Source organism: Xenopus laevis, chromosome 6L (genome assembly GCF_017654675.1).
Source record: "Xenopus laevis strain J_2021 chromosome 6L, Xenopus_laevis_v10.1, whole genome shotgun sequence".
In the NCBI taxonomy this organism is placed as follows: Eukaryota; Metazoa; Chordata; class Amphibia; order Anura; family Pipidae; genus Xenopus; species Xenopus laevis.
Genome location: NC_054381.1, coordinates 158,594,581 through 158,610,688, shown reverse-complemented (window position 1 = coordinate 158,610,688; position 16,108 = coordinate 158,594,581). Strand labels below are relative to the sequence as shown.

Below are 16,108 nucleotides of genomic sequence, written 5' to 3'. Positions count from 1 at the left end.
TCGGTCTGGCAGAAGGATTCGGCCAAATCCGAATCCTGCTGAAAAAGGCAGAATCCCAAACCAAATACTGGGTTCGGTGCATCCCTAATTTGTATCAACTGTAGCGGATGTGGAGAACTCTTTATTTTGCACCTTTCCTCACTCCTGACCTTGTAGTTGTGTTTATTCTCACAAAGAATGACTTGTGTGCGCTGCCCGAGTAATGACCGGCAGGTACTACATATCCAGCTGTCTCCGTCCTTCTCCGCTAATGGCCTCTTCTGGATACTTCCCAAGTGTTTTCCAAGCTCCTAGATATAGAGAGCACATGGAGGTTTAGGCTCCATACCTGACCTGCGTGGCCAAACTTGAGAGGTTAGATATAATTAGTCGGCTTCAGTGACAGATTTGCCTGCACATCATCTGGAACATCCTGACTTTGCAAGAAGTTCTTTCTCAAAGTGCTCCATATATAGCGAAGCAAAGGAGTGCTTTAATTAAAGGCTGTGTTTGACATTTCTTGTTGAAACTGTTTAGAGCTGGTGTGCATTTTCAACTCTATAATTACTATCTCGTCCCTGTTTTTACCTTCTGTAACTAGCTACACCCTTTACCCCAGCTTGTGTAGATCATTCCATCCTGTGTATTAGCTCTTTAAAGCTGGCCATAGACGCAAAGATCCGATTGTACGAATCCTCGATTCGTATGGGTTTCGGACCGTGTGTGGAGGGTCCCGTCATTTTTCATCCCATGGAGATTGGTCGATCGGACAGGTTAAAAGATTTCTGTCGGCTGCCGAAGTCCGGTGGGGAATTCGGATCGTTCGAGGATTCCTTCATCTATGGCCACCTTAAGGGTAGAGAAACACTAGCAGAATCGGGGAGATTCTTTGCCCGGCGACAAATCTCATCTTCTTTGGGGTGACTAATTTCCCCGAACTGCCTTCCCCAGCTTTCCGCCAGCTATAGTGAAAATCGCCGGCGGGAAGGCTCTTGGAACACTTTGTTTTCCAAAGTTGCCTCACGAGGAAACCTCTGGCACTATAGCCGGCGGTAGGCAGTTCAGGGAGATTAGTCGCCCTAAAGAAGAGGCGATTTGTCTCGCTGTCCTAAATAGTGCTTCTCCAACCTTTCTACCTTCTCGTTACTAAATAACCCCCTTTATCCAAAGCACTTTTTGCTTCAAAGCTATTAAAGGAAAACTATACCCCCAAAATGAACACTTAAGCAACAGATAGTTTACATCATATTAGGTGGCATATTAAAGAATCTTACTTAACTGGTATTATACTGGTATAAATATTGCCCTTTTACATCTCTTGCCTTGAACGACCATTTCGTGATGGTCTGTGTGCTGCCTCAGAGATCACCTGACCAGAAATACTGCAGCTCTAACTGTAACAGGAAGAAGTGTGGGAGTAAAAGACAGAACTCTGTCTGTTAATTGGCTCGTCGCCTAACAAGTATCGTTTGTTGGTATGTTTGTGTGCACAGTGAATTGTACGATCCCAGGGGGCGGCCCTTATTTTTTTAAAATGGCAATTTTCTATTTACGATTACCCAATGGCACATACTACTAAAAAAGTATATTATTATGAAAATGGTTTATTTACATGAAGCAGGGTTTTACATATGAGCTGTTTTATGCAATATCCTTTTTATAGAGACCTACTTTGTTTGGGGGGTATAGTTTTCCTTTAACGTAGGCACCTAGACACGGATGTATCAGGCACCGATTGTGTAGATCTTCCTGCCTATATTTATGAAAAGGAAGTGTAATTTGGATCCTAGCAACCAGATGGCTGAAATTACAAACTGGAGAGCTGCTGAATAAAAATCGAAATAACTCAAAAACCACAAACAAAAAAAATCAAAACCAATTGTAAAATGTCTCCGAATATCACTCTCTACATGTTACTAAATGCAAACGCAAAGGTGAACAACCCCTTTAATGAGACCCCCATTTATGTACACTGGTGGGGGTGGTGTTTCTGGTGCCCATTTAGCTGAATTTATTTGGCGCCGTTGCAAAAGACAGCACTAATGATTTGGTGATCAATACATCTTATTGATAAAGTAAATGTCACCGATTAATGTATTTAAATTATAAAAAAAAGACAAACTGCAAATTCTCAATCTGTCTATATCATATTAAAAGTTGATTTAAATGTTGAACATTCCCTATAATTTAGAGGATCTATTGTGCTCATTCCTTGCAAAAATATATAAAAAAAAAATCCCCCTACAAAGATCAGTTGCAGTAGTAGCCGTGCATCAGCAGCCTGTGTGTTCCCAAAATAAGTGGAAGCGCTACATTTTTTCATTGTTGTGAAACCTGACCTGTTCTAGCCAGTTCCTTTCAGTGATCACTCTCACGGCAGGGAGTCGGGGTTTCTGTAGAAAAGAGCGCCTGGGGGGCAGGAGCTGCGTCGCTAGTAAAAGAATCCTTTTTGCAGGTTTTCTGTAGATTTGATGGTGTGTGCTTTCGGACCTTGTCTCGGGTTCTGTGTAATGGCATACCTTTGTATCCTACAGAAAATTTCCTCTTGCCATAGATACATCTTTATAGGAATCGCTGGGAGTCTCCGTATCCTTTGTCTATAGAAGAGGCCTCCTCCTGTTCTCAACTAATACCTGGCAACGTAGCACGTGTGTGTATAGTACCAAAGTAATGTTTCATGTTGTTTATCTCCATCCGTTGTCTTGTTAGCAAATGTTCTTTGCTTACTGGTTTGATTGTTTGGTTTTATCATGCTCTGATAAGATTTCACATAAAATGCTGCGGACTAAGGATAAGGCCAGACGACTTTGGGCGACTATTGAAAACGCATTGCCGCGTGTACATTAGCGCAGGCGATTTTGCGCTGTAGCCTATGGGGAAAAGACGCTGAGGCAGTTCGGGGAGATAGTCGCGCAAAAGACGTGGCGATATCTCCTCGTCTGGCCTTACCCTAAAGGTGGCCATACATGGGCAGATAAAGCTGCCGAGATCGGTCATTTAGACCAATTTGACAGCTTATCTGCCTGTGTATGGGGTCTTCCGGATCGATATCTGGCCACGATATCGATCGGGAAGGTTTGATTTTTGACCGACCCGTCTGAGCCCCTTGGCGTATCATAATTGAACATTCGAATTACCCCCGATATAGCCATGCCTTAGTGGCATATTGGGGAAAGATCCGCTCGTTTGGCGATGTCGCCAAACGAGCGGATCTTTGAGTCTATGGCCAGCTTTAGGTTCAGGGCACACACTGCTATTTGGGGAGATTAGTCACCCAGCGACATCCCCTCTTCTTCTGGCAACTAAGGCTACAAATGTATTGTTATTGCTAATTTTTATTACTCCTATTTCTATTCAGGCCTCTCCTATTCATATTCCAGTCTCGTATTCAAATCAATGCATGGTTGCTAGGGGAATTTGGACCCTAGCTACCAAATTGTTCAATTAAAGAGCTGCTAAATAACTTAAAACCCACAAATAATAAAAAATGAAAACCAATTGCAAATTATCTCAGAATATCCTACTCTACTATTTTTTTTCCCCTCCGACTTTAATATGCAAATACATATACTAATGAAGATTACACAGTTTTTTGTGTTTAAATTTAGCCTGTTCTTTTCAGCAGCATATTGTAATGTCTGTTTGCTATTGCCAACCTTGCAGTTGGTCTGTGGCTTCTTGAGGCTCTGTATGCCATTGGCCAAGAGGGTCATGGATTTATGGGCATGTAAAGCTTAATTGTGGATAGGTATAGCTTCTCTAAAGATCTCCCAAGAGGAGACACATAAGTCGGGTTCCTAATGTGATTAGAGTGTCTGAGAGCAGGCGGCTTGTCTGGAATGTGCTTTTCCCTGGGATTTCTATAGAAGTGGCTGCTGTGAGATGAGTGCATTGTGGCCCTGCTCTTTTTGTACATCATTTAATAGCTGCTTGGAATGCTTTGATCCCATCCATCCTCTCTGGCTCCTACATGAAACACTCGGAGCCATTACTCCCAAAGGCTTGACACATTCATGTGAAGTTCCCCTACTTACATGCTAATGCTGCCAAATGGTTTCCTACACTTAGGAACCTACACGGTTGTCTTTGTGCCTTTTAAATGATTGATACATTGTATAAATCTCCATTATGAGAGAGGAATATTGTATTTGTAGCACTTCAGGCTTTCCCTGCTGTTGCTGTTCCGCAACAATTTGTTTCCTAGGAAATGTGGTGATTGATAGTTTTTCTTGTGAGATGGAATTAAAGGAAAATTATACACCCAAAACGAATACTTGAGCAACAGCTTATATCAAATTAAGTGGCATATTAAAGAATCTTGTCAAACTGGAATATATAAGTAAATATTGCTTTTACATCTCTTGTCACCATTTTGTGATGGTCTCTGTGCCGCCTCAGAGATCAGCTGACCCGAAATACTGCAGCTCTAACTATAACAGGAAGAGATCACCTGACCAGAAATACTGCAGCTCTAACTGTAACAGGAAGAGATGAGCTGACCAGAAATACTGCAGCTCTAACTGTAACAGGAAGTGATCACCTGACCAGAAATACTGCAGCTCTAACTGTAACAGGAAGAGATCACCTGACCAGAAATACTGCAGCTCTAACTGTAACAGGAAGAGATCACCTGACCACCTGGTACATATGAGCTGTTTTATGCAAAATATTTTTATAGAGACCTACATTGTTTGAGGGGTATAGTTTTCCTTTAAAGGCCTTAAGCAGCCAGGGAATTTTGTTGCCCACAGTTAGAGGTTGTCTACCTTCAAATGAACTTTTATTATGATGTAGAGAGTGATATTCTGAGACAATTGGTTTTCATTTTTTATTTTGGTGGTTTTTGAGTGCTTTAGCGCTTTAATCACAGCTCTCCAGTTTACAATTTCAGCAGTCTGGTTGCTAGGATCCAAATTCCCCTAGTAACCATGCATTGATTTGTATAAGAGACTGGAATATAAATAGGAGAGGCCTGAATAGAAAAAAATAGTAGTAACATTGGTAGCCTTACAGAACATGTTTTTTTAGATCAATGCCCCCCTATTGAAAGCTGGTAACCGTCAAAAGGGAAATAATTAAAAAACTATAGAAAATAAATAATGAAGACCAGAAGAAGCAGAACCTGTGGCTGCAGGGGGGGTCCCAGGATGCATATGTGGCCCCATGGGGCCCTAATTCATTAACCATTTCAAGTCAAATATTTTGGGGGCCTGAAATAATTTTGCTGTGGGGCCCAGTTATATCTAGTTACACCACTGATGAAGACCAATTGGAAAGTTGCTTAGAGTTTGCTGTTCTATAACAAACTAAAAGTTAACTTAAAGGTGAACCACCTCTTTAAATCTGTGCTCCTTGCAAGGCAACTTCAGAAACCAAAATGTTCTTCCATCTGTGATTTACTTTATTGATGGTGGAAAAGCTAGGCAATTAATATCATAGCATGCGAGCACAAAGAATCAAAGGAATAAACAATGTCCTGTGTGCTGAATATTTTTTTTTTTTGACCATGCCCATTTTTGTAGCCACACCCCCTAATTACCATGTTCATTTTACAAAACTTGGAAGGTTCTGAACGTTTGAACACATTTCTGTGGTTTTTAGGTTCAGTTTTCACTAATGAAGGTGAATTGCCCTTTAAGCTGCAAGTCAGTTTCTCCAAGAGACCTGCTTATCTTAAATTGTTACAATTGTTTCTTTGCTTATCTTAAATTGTTACAAAAGTATACTGCAGATCATACTCTGTTCTATGGGTATGGAATTTTACAGTTGTATTGGCACTTCAGTCAGAATATGTGAAGAATGTCTTATTAGCTGATGTTGACTTGTAAGCCCCTGTACTAATTCAGCAGGAACAGCCCCCTAAGTTTGCTCATAGTCTGTACAGAGCAATACCATAAAACTATGGCAGCATAGGTATTCCCCTGTACTAAGCACAATTCAGCAGGAACAGTCCCCTACGTTTGCTCATATTCTATACAGAGAGATCCCATAAAACTATGGCAGCATAGATATTCCCTGTACTAAGCACAATTCAGCAGGAACAGCCCCTAAATTTGCTCATAGTCTGTACAGAGAGATCCCATAAAACTATGGCAGCATAGGTAATCCCTGTACTAAGCACAATTCAGCAGGAACAGCCCCTAAATTTGCTCATAGTCTGTACAGAGAGATCCCATAAAACTATGGCAGCATAGGTATTCCTCTGTACTAAGCACAATTCAGCAGGAACAGCCCCCTAAGTTTGCGCATAGCCTGTACAGAGATAGGCCATATATATTTATGCCAGTATAGGTATGCTATGAAGGTACTAAACCATCAGAAAGAAAAGTATAGGCTATGATAGCTGAAAGCCTGTACTGAGAGATACTCTTCTACTTTAAAGAGCTCCTTCAATTGCATCTTTGCCAGTAGAAAATAAAATATATTTCATAAGACAAAATATACATTTTAAGTGCTGGTGTTTATCATTCTCCTTTGTCTTCATATGGCTTTACCCTGAACAACTGCAAAAATCCAAGTGAATGTTCCAGAGTCGTCCCTGCCTGACTGTGTCCGTATTTACTATAGGCAGCAGCACCTCAGAGGCCACAGATAATGATAGGATGAGCCTCCTAACAAGCCGCAGGCTTTGCACTAATCTGAAAGTAGCCATTCCACAGAATAGAGGGCGCTGGGCAGGCCAGTTTAATTATAGGCTGGTAATTATAGAAGAGCTCAGATATTAATAGACACGCTCATTAGTCTGATCCCATTCTGAAGCAGAGAAACTCTTCCCCGTGGCTCCTTGCGAGTGTCTGATAATACACATTTTGTTTCCATTTGCTTATCTTACTGTTCATGCCATGGAAAAGCTCTTAGCTTATTGGTTTCCATCTTTATTTTGCACCGAAGGGCTATAAATACTGGGGGAAAAAGCCTTTCAGTACAGATAAATAATGCTAATGTTTTGAGTAAACCTGCCATTATCTGAGGGAACACGTGTGCCTTTTTTCTCAGCCGAGGAGGACGTCAACCATGAACACGAACAGAAGGTTCAAATGAATTGTCGGTGCCACTTTTCCCCTCTAGTGGAGCAGTGACTTTCATTCTTTGCTTCCATTGCCTCTTCCCAGACCTTTACAAGGATAAAGACATCCCATATCTACCTGCTCTTTGCTTTTTATTTTTAATAATGTCTTTACCATGTACACTTATGGTTATATTCTACTTTACATGTTTAGATTTCAGATTTACAAGGGCAGATTTATTAAAGGGATACTGTCATGGGAAAAAAAAATTTTTCAAAATGAATCAGTTAATAGTGCTGTTCCAGCAGAATTCTGCACTGAAATCCATTTCTCAAAAGAGCAAACTGATTTTTTTTATATTCAATTTTGAAATCTGACATGGGGCTAGACATATTGTCAATTTCCCAGCTGCCCCAAGTCATGTGACTTGTGCTCTGATAAACTTCAATCACTCTTTACTGCTGTACTGCAAGTTGGAGTGATATCACCCCCTCCCTTCCCCCCCCCCCCCAGCAGCCAAACAAAAGAACAATGGGAAGGTAACCAGATAGCAGCTCCCTAACACAAGATAACAGCTGCCTGGTAGATCTAAGAACAACACTCAATAGTAAAAACCCATGTCCCACTGAGACACATTCAGTTACATTGAGAAGGAAAAACAGCAGCCTGCTAGAAAGCATTTCTCTCCTAAAGTGCAGGCACAAGTCACATGACCAGGGGCAGCTGGGAAATTGACAAAATGTCGTGGCAGATCAAGTTGCAGATATAGCTGCTGAGCAATATACTCACTCCTATTAATGCAACACTACAATAAGAAACCTGATAGAACACAAATAACAGCTATGGGACCTGTTATCCAGAATGCTTGGGACTTGGGGTTTTTCAACTGATCTTTCCGTAATTTGGATCATCGTACCTTTAAGTCTACTAGAAAATCATGTAAACCTTAAATAAACCCAATAGGATTGTTTTGCCTCAAATTATATCTTAGTTGGGATCAAGTACAAGCTACTGTTTTATTATTACAGAGATAAACTAAATACATTTTAAAAAATTGGATTATTTTGATACAATAAAGTCTATGGGGACTTACTTTCCATAATTCAGCTTTCTGGATAACTGGTTTCCGGATAACAGATCACATACCTGTATAGTAAAATTAATATGTAGTGTTTTTTTTGTGCATAAAGCAGATTATTTGACATTTGCTGGGCTACATCTTGTCCTGTACACATGATGATGTTCATGGTCTCTTATTGAAGAAATAACTCTCAGGGCAATAGTCCAGCCGTAAATGCAGATGTTGCCACCCTCTACTGCTGAACTTGCCCCTGAAATAAAATTCAGATTAGAGCCATTTTAATATGCAAGATCTGTTCCTTCGACACGCCAGTATACAGGCCAGTAAGCATCTTATTCGGTCAAGGTTGGCCGAGTCAGAAGCCAATGTCGGCCAGCTTTAAACAAATCGTTCTGTGTTACAAAGGCAAGACCTTTTGATGGGAATATCTTTACACAGTGTAGTCTTCGCCTAAAGTTTCCATTGGACTAATACAAAGGGAAAAATGCATTGGAGAGGTGGCTTTTAAATAGGGTCAGTGAATAAGTAGCCGGCGCCCTGGCAAGTGATTAGTCAGGCCTTGCCAGGAACCTTGGGATTGATGCCCAGTACAGGAGTTGTGGTTTGGATCATTTACTCGGCACCAAAAATAAAGGGATATTGGCCAGGTGTCTTTTGAAACACACAGAAAGGCAATGGAAAGATCACAGCAGCGTTGGGCGTCGATTTGTATCCACATTACGTGTTTAAGATAGATATCCAAAACCTGTTCTGCTGTTATTTTGTGGCAAGTGACTAATCACTGTGGGAAAGTTTCGGGCATCTAGCTTGCTGCTTCTGGTGGGAAATCCACTAAAGTATGTGCCGAGCAGCTGCAAATAACCATAGCACCCTATTTATCAGTATGGCCTCGTGAGATGCACAGTGAGCTTTGCTGCCTGTTGGCTCCTAGAGACCACAGTTGCTGAACTAATTTACCCATCACTGCTTTGGTGCCATTCTGCAAATTTTGAACCAAATCTCAATTCATTATTGCTGTATTTAGACCTGAGCGCCTCCTCATCGGTGAGCAAGCCTTTGTTTACAGTTGATTAGAGCCTTAGGGTAAGATCACACGAGGAGATTCGGGGAGATTTTGTCGCCTGGCGACTAATTGGCCTCGTCTTTTGAGCGACTATCTCCCCGAACTGCCTCAGCGTTTTTCCCCATAGGCTACAATGAAAAGTCGCCTGTGCTAATGCACACGCGGCGATGCATTTTCCATAGTAGCCCAAAATTGCCTCTGGTCGCCTGGCAACTCATCATCTCTTCTTTGGGGTGGCTAATCTCCCCGAACAGCTTCCCCCTTTCTTGCACCGGCTATAATGAAAATTCGCCTTAGGCAACTTCGGACGACTTCGGAATACGAAGCACCGCGAAGCAGTCGACTCTTCATTATAGCCGGCGCAAGACGGGGAAGCAGTTCGGGCGACTAAATCTCCCCGAATTGCCAGGTGTTACCTGAGACTGTTGATTCCAGGCTCCCTGCAACAGCATCTGCATAGCATGTGACAACTAAATCAACCTGTGCCTGAAGCCTTTAGAATTTAAGGACTCCATGCAGCTGTCTACTGCATTGACTTTTTGGAGACTGGGTGGTATATGTTCAAGGTTCCTTTGTAAAGTAGGCTCCAAAGTAGACATTGGGCTTGTTTGCAGTTGCTCCCTTTGAGCTGGATTTGGCTCTTCCATTGTGCCTAAAGGTGGCCATAGATGTGCAGATTACCTGCAATATCGGACAAACGATCGGTCGGTGCCCTTTCCAACCTGCCACTAACCATTCAAATAAAATAGAGCAACAAAGAGAACAAACCAGCCAATGTCCTGGCCGTCACAGCAATTGTGCGAAAGTATGGCCGACAAATTCTACTGGGAAGCTCACATCGATATCGTCAGATTGGCAACACATGCAGAGATATTATCGTTAGCCCACAAATCTTTTAACCTGGTCGATCGTCCAAACGATCAATCACCAAGGAATGAAAAATGTAGGGACTCTCCACACACAGTCCGAAAATCGTATGTATCGAAGATTCGTACGATCGGATCTTTGCGTCTATGGCCAGCTTTAAGGTGGTCGTTACACTTGCGATCTTTCCAGGAATTTCATTACACTTTTGTATAGCTGAATTGTCCAAGATACATATAGAAACAATAGAATTCTACCTGTATCTGAAGATTCAGCACTATCAATGGCTGATTTTCAGGGGGCCTTCAAAGGCAACCAATCAATATTTTCTGGCCAACCCGATCGACGAGCCGACCGATATCCAAGTGTTCTGCTGATATCTGTCGGCTTGTCTCCCACCATGCACGCACCAAATATGTTTCATGTGATATTATGGGTGCATCTTTACTCTTCTTGTTACTGGTGGGGCCCTACTATATTACATTCATTACATACATTACACTATATTACATTCTGGATTGTTTTTACTGATGAAAACATGGTCACTTATAACAAGGACACCAGTAATGCCTTGGTGAGAATATGCATTCTGCGCACTTACTTTGTGTTTACCTCCAGATAATTCCTGCCATCGTTAGAATAGCCACTACTCGTGCCCTTGGCCCCAACATGAAAAGGAACAAATCGCTAGGTTTTGAGAAGCTTACTTGAAATGCTTGTTTGGATCATACAAAGTGACCTGATTGCTTGTTTTCTTTCCACAGAGTCCAGAAGGAGGGCTGGTGAATCTCCAGGGTGTGCACCTAGGAGGATATAACCTCAGAGCCTACGAGTCTGAAGAGTAGATTGGATTGATTCAGGTAAGTTCGTTCTTACAGAACTTCTTCCACTTTTGTGATGGACTACATTAGTCTAAATGGCAGTTGGAGATGACCGTCATATAGGTAAAGAAGTCAATGTAAACAGAGTGTCTAAATACAACTCATGATTGTATTTCAGTATAGTGTGCTGAAGGGCACTCAGGAGGGCCTGCCCGACCAATAGCTGAGCAGATATCTATTGGGCCATTTTTAAAATCCCTTTGGGAAGGAATATTTTGGGACCTCCCTAGGCTGCTGTATTATCCAGTCATTGCCCCCTGTGCTTATAGTTGGATCAGTTTGATTTCCCCAAGCATGTGGGTGGTTGAATTGGATTGAGTTCCACTCATTTGCCAACCTCATTATGTATGGCCGATAGTTTTCCCCCTTTTTGGCGATATCCTTTCACAACGGACTTGTAGATTTCTTATGATGTGTCTCAAGCTGGATATAAGACTGGCTATCTGTAGTTTCAGATTCCGTTCGGGATTCAGCCTATTTTTTTTTTTTTTTTGTAGGATTCCGATTCTGCTGAATCCTTCTGCCCCGGCCCACCAAATCCTAATTTGGATATGCAAATTAGGGGCGGGGAGGGAAATCACGTGACTTTTTGTTACAAAATACGAAAGTAAAAAAAAATGTTATCCCCTTCCCACCTGGTTCGGTATTCGGCTGAATCTTTCGTGAAGGGTTCTGGGGTTCGGCCAAATCCAAAATAGAGGATTTGGTGCATCGCTACTTTAAAGGGCACCTATCATAGTAAAGTAATTTCCTCCCTGCCCGAGGTTCAGGCTAATCGAGAACCTACACTCTGGTTGCGGGAAAACATTACTATTTTTACATGAAAATGCCTCCAGTGGCATAAACAATTTTATTACTATTATAGGTGCCCTTTAAATGTTACCTTTAATTGATACTGGCATCTCTCCTGCATGTTGGGACTGGGTAGGGGGGGGGTCTGTCTTTCTCATGTTCAATGCCTGTGAGGGCTGGAAGCTCTATGATCTGAGCAATGCTTTTGGTCTGCAAGGCGCATGATCTCAGCCAAATATGATGTTGCTCAGTCTAACCCCATGTAATCTGAAAGTGGAATTTTACTTGTATCCACATTTGAGTCTAGTTCTAACCACTATCTTCGCACCCCCCCCCATTGCAGTCACCGGTCTAGGATCCGTTATCCAGAAAGCTCTGATTTACGCAAAGGCCGTCTTCCATAGACTCCATTGTATCCAAATAATCCAAATTTTTTTAAAATGATTTCCTTTTTCTGTGTAATAATAAAACAGTAGCTTGTACTTGATCCCAACTAAGATATAATTAATCCTTATTGGAAGCAAAACCAGCCTATTTGATTTATTTAATGTTTATATGATTTTCTAGCAGACGTAAGGTATGAAGATCCAAATTACAGAAAGATCAGTTATCCGGAAAAAAGGCCAGGTCCCGAGCATTGTGCATAACCGCTCCCATACCTGTACTAACGAACTGAGTTGCTTGATTTTTTATAATCTGAAACACACCAGCTGATGGCCTTTGCCATTAAAGGGCCCTCCACGCCAAAAAATAAAGTTGTTTCTATTCGGTGATCGCCTTTTCCAAGGAACAATCAAATGAGTACTGTGGCTGTTTTGCTTTAATACCTGCGTATTGATTGCCCTGTTGGATTTTGTAATATTGATCTAAAAGTCTGGGATCAATCTCTTATGTCATTGAGTTTTGTGAGCAGAAGAATGGATAATGTCTATATGGGTAGAATTCAAAGTGAGGTGAGGTCCATTTGCTTCAGTAGCTCAAGTTTTAATAAAATAAGAATACAAGAAGCCTAACGCATTTCGTGCCTAAATGGGCATTTACTCATAGGCTGTCTATATATAATGTCTATATGAGCCCTTGTGGGAATGCTGCTACTGAAAGAGGGATGGCAGTGCAGAGGGGCCCTGGTTTATATTATTGTGGCTGGGGGGGATATACCTGTGCGGAGTTTGGATGTCCCCCCAAATATCTATTTTTGGGTGTGTACATGTCTTCCTGTATAATCTAATTCTGTGTGTACACGGCTTTCTACCCTGTTAGAATGGAGTTGTTTGTTTTGTACAGGAAGAGTCTGCCAGTTGCCCTGCGTTTATTTTGGTATAAAATGGTCTTGTTTCCTTAACCTTTAGGATGTTGAGGGTGGGTGAAAGACAGAGTAATTATACTCCGCTCCCTAAGAGCCTACTGCTATCCCAGGGTCTGCGTGTGAACTAGACCTTCAGTGATGTAAGCAGAGTTCTGCGTGGCTTTCATCCCTAAACCCAAACTCGCCATTTCCAAACTCACGTTGGCATAGGTTTCAAAGTGGATATTATAAGCCAATTTTTTTTTTCTCATTTAAAGGACCAGTAACATCAATTTTTTTTAATTTGTTAGTATAAAACAAAGACAAATTAAACTTTTAAATCACTAAGTCTTTATTAAGAAATGTCTTACCGAAACGTACCGCGTGTGCTCCTCTTCAGAAAAGGCGATCCATCATGCGGTGCTCGATTTCTCCTCCCTGCCTTCCTTATAGGAGATAGCCAGGGAGGAGAAATCAAGCAGCGCACGATGGATTGTCGCCATGTCGCCTTTATCTAAATTTATAATGGTGCTTATTTGCGTTTACCTGATTTGACAAATTGACAAGTGGCCACGCCTTGTACGGCTGCTGTATTGGTCCTCGTGCCGGACAGTGTCCGTGTACTGCCACCTTTTAGATCATTTATAAACACTGGGCAAATCCAATAGCAACCAATCAAATATTTGCTTTCATTGTCCCACCTGCAGCAGGCTGGAAAAAAAAAGTCACTGATGGGTTGCTATAGGTCACTGCCGATTTGCCCAGTATTTATAAACGAGTTTTTTAACCTAACCATATTCACCTGGTAACAACTAGTTGCTCCTGCTCAGAGGCAGTAATGTTTCCCTTTTAACCAGCACGAAGATGCAGCTACTATAGCAGACGGCAAAGTCCCCAAATGGAATTCTTTGTGTATTGTGATACGTAGCCATTGGCAATACCCTCCCAGGCTTTTCCTCATTAACAAATGAGATTTAATCGTTGCCAGTGTCTGCTTAATTTTCCCCTTTATTTCCCCCCGACTCGCTGGAAGGGCTTTCATCAGTGAGGCGTCCTGATCCCAGGCCAGGCACTTCTGCTGGGTGGTCCGCTGATTAAAAACTGCTTTTGTGCACACATTAAGCTCAACAATAAGTCTCTGTACAGATCTGTTTAATTAATGTTCTCTCGTGCTGACATTACTGTCTCTCCGCGCCAGGAAAAGTTAAACATTTTGGGTTCGTAAAGACGGAGCAGGTCGTGTAATGTACCTGATGCTTTGCCCGACGTGTTTGGGCTGGAAGTTTAATAGCAGCACATTCATTGGGACGTCTGCTCCTGTGATTGTTATAATCATCCGTTTCAGCTTCGTGCTTGCAAAGTGGGAAGGGATTTTGCAAGTGCGGAAATTTTTGTTTTGCTTATTTTAAGCAGATGAGCAGAAAATGCAAATCTTAGGGGATCGTCTGAGCAGTCGGACCTGTTGGCATGCGCTAAAAGGGACCCAAATACTCCATTTAAAGGGGTTGTTCACCTTCCAACACTTTTTCCAGTTCAGTTGGTTTTGGATAGTTCATCAGAAATAAAGACTTTTCCCAATTACTTTCTATTTTCGATGTGTTTTTCTAATATTGAAGTGGAAAGTGTCATTCTAAAGCAGCTCCAGTGAAGTAAGGGTCAGCGACCCTGTAAACTGCTCTTAATTTATCCCTGCTCTAAATTGATTTTCCCTCGCTCTGCTCCTAAGCATTTGGTTTTGTCATCAAGGATATCTCGCGGCAAAACTGTGCGGTGGAGTCGGTGTAAGCGTCACAGAACCTAGATAGAAAAGATCTGTCCACTATTGATGATTTCTTGAATGGATCTGAAGGGGAAAGTCAAGTCTTCTGCTACATTGTTTAGGAGTCAGAACCAGCAGCAGTAGCCCTCCATCTTCTTTTCTGCTGGTATATGCCCCTCAAAGATGCCCCCATCTTCCTTTCTGCTGATGCCCAGCACATGCTCCGGGCTGCTGTCATCTGAGCTTAGGGACCAATGCACAATATACATTATATATAAAATGTAACACTTAGAATATACAGTGTCTATACAGTATAACATTCCCAATACAAAGCAGATTGGTATTCAGATTTACATGGCCGCTCAGAAACCAGTGAATTCTGCATACACTAGGTTTTGATGGTTTCCCATGCCCACAAGGCTTAGGGTTTGTGCCCAGAGCACACTGAGCATGTGCAGTGCCACTGACACTCAGAAAAGGCCTAGTAAGATTAGGTGGTGGGGGGGCAGGCCTGGACTGGCAATCTGTGGGTTCTGGCAAATGCCAGAGGGGCTGCTGTATGGTTCCATAGAAAGTCACCATATATTGGGCTGGAAGGGGGCTGTTTGGGCTGGTAGGGGGCTGTTTGGGCCTCTGTGGACTTGAAATGGTAGGGCCTATTTTGACTCCCAGTCCAGGCCTGGTGGGGGGGGGGGCTACACAACCCCTGGACCTGTGCAATAAGTTCAGTTTATAAAATACACCATTTATAGCCTGATTCCATTTTAGGCTTTAGTTCCCCTTTCTTTTTTCAAGGTACTTGGTTCTGCAATGACTGTATCCTTTAAACGAATGGCTTCCTCATCTAAATTTCCCCCAGGTTTCTGTAGTTAGCTGGTTTACTTCCCCTTGAAGCTGTGGGTTGCCATTCTTCTTTGTTCATTCTGGTCTAGCAGCTGTCCGGCTCTTATATCATCCTATCCCCAGTGGATATAATCTCTTCCCTTGGCTCTGGCACTGAAACTTGCTAATTAAATCCTGGAGGCTTCACGAGCTTCATCCGGAAATGCTTTTGGTTTTCCCTCGCTCTGCTCCCAAGCACTTGGTTTTGTCATCTCTGATATCTCGTGGCAAAACTGTGCGGTGAAGTCAGCGTAAGCATCACAGAACCTAGATAGAAAAGATCTGTCCGTTATTGATAATTTCTTGAATGGATTTGAAGGGGAACGTAAAGTCTTCTGCTACATTGTTTCAGGAGTCAGAACCAGCAGTGCAGGGAATAAAGACAAAAAAAGACAATGTCGATACCATTTAGAAATAACCTTAAAGGGATACTGTCTTGGGAAAAAATCTTTTTTTTTCAAAACGAATCAGTTAAAGAGTGATTGAAGTTTATCAGAGCACAAGTCACATGACAT

General features: G+C 42.0%; 1 protein-coding gene across 3 annotated transcripts in view; it reads left to right on the top strand.

Annotated features, from left to right (window-relative positions):
• The window catches only part of ptp4a3.L (protein tyrosine phosphatase type IVA, member 3 L homeolog), a 60,577-nt gene that overhangs the window by 11,209 nt on the left and 33,260 nt on the right, over positions 1–16,108 (top strand). For 2 of the 3 annotated variants that reach the window (XM_018266434.2, XM_018266432.2), the window contains exon 2: positions 10,759–10,854. The gene's annotated coding sequence lies outside the window, so the exon portion shown is untranslated. 3 annotated transcript variants of the gene reach the window in all.